The sequence below is a fragment of the Callorhinus ursinus genome, unplaced genomic scaffold (assembly GCF_003265705.2).
Source record: "Callorhinus ursinus isolate GAN/ISIS: 27379988/994484 unplaced genomic scaffold, GSC_fseal_2.0 scaffold16, whole genome shotgun sequence".
NCBI classification, from domain to species: Eukaryota; Metazoa; Chordata; class Mammalia; order Carnivora; family Otariidae; genus Callorhinus; species Callorhinus ursinus.
Genome location: NW_027397078.1, coordinates 17,557,712 through 17,558,768, shown reverse-complemented (window position 1 = coordinate 17,558,768; position 1,057 = coordinate 17,557,712). Strand labels below are relative to the sequence as shown.

Sequence of the window (1,057 nt, the reverse complement as noted above, 5' to 3'; positions counted from 1 at the left end):
GCAAAAGCTCCTGCTATGAGAAGGAAAAGACAAGCCACCGACTGGGAGAGAATATTTAGAAAGTACATGTGCAAAAAAAGACTCATAGCCAGAATATAGAAAGAACTTTCTAAATTCAACAGTAAGAAGAACAGTCCAGGGGCACCTGGGGCGCTCAGTCAGTTAAGCATCGGACTGGACTCTTGATTTTGGCTCAGGTCATGATCTCAGGGTCATGGGATCAAGCCCTGCATCGGGCTCCACACTGGGCGTGGAGTCTGTTTAAGATTCTCTCTCTCCCTCGCCTTCTACCCCTCCCTTCCCCTGCTTGCGTGTGCACTACTTTCTCTCTCTTCCTTAAAAAAAAAAAGAAAAGAAAAGAAATAGTCCAATCAGAAAATGGACAGAACCCACTCGAACCGATTTAGGCTGCGTCCCTCGGCCTCAGAGTCGCCGCCGCCATGGCCAGCCAGTCGCAGGGCATTCAGCAGCTGCTGCAGACCGAGAAGCGGGCCGCCGAGAAAGTGTCGGAGGCCCGCAAGCGAAAGAACCGGAGGCTGAAGCAGGCCAAAGAAGCAGCTCAGGCTGAAATTGAACAATACCGTTTGCAAAGAGAGAAGGAGTTCAAGGCCAAGGAAGCTGTGGCTCTGGGATCCCATGGCAGCTGCAGCACCGAAGTGGAGAAGGAGACCCAGGAGAAGATGACCATCCTCCAGGCCTACTTCCAGCAGAACAGGGATGAAGACCTGGATAACCTGCTGGCCTTTGTCTGTGACATCTGGCCAGAAATCCATGAAAACTACTGCATAAATGGATAGGGGAGGAAGGAGCAGCTCTGTGTGTAGATTGGCATGTTAGATGCCGTCATGGAATACGAAGCTTCAGCAAAGCTTGAGTAGTTACATCCTTGTGAAAAGGCATTAAGTTATTTCTGTATATCATGTAGTAAGTCCCTTCACTTCTTGGAGAATAGCAAATCTAGCTTCTTTGTACAAATGTAGAGCGTATCCAAAGATTTTCTCCTTTTACCTCATGTTTCTTAGAAATTTAATGTGTATACGTTGTCTGTTTTCCTATG

The 1,057-nt window shown here is 48.0% G+C and overlaps 1 pseudogene; it reads left to right on the top strand.

Annotated features, from left to right (window-relative positions):
- Positions 1-393: 393 nt before the first annotated feature.
- LOC112812782 (V-type proton ATPase subunit G 1 pseudogene) lies at positions 394-812 on the top strand (annotated as a pseudogene).
- Positions 813-1,057: the final 245 nt, after the last annotated feature.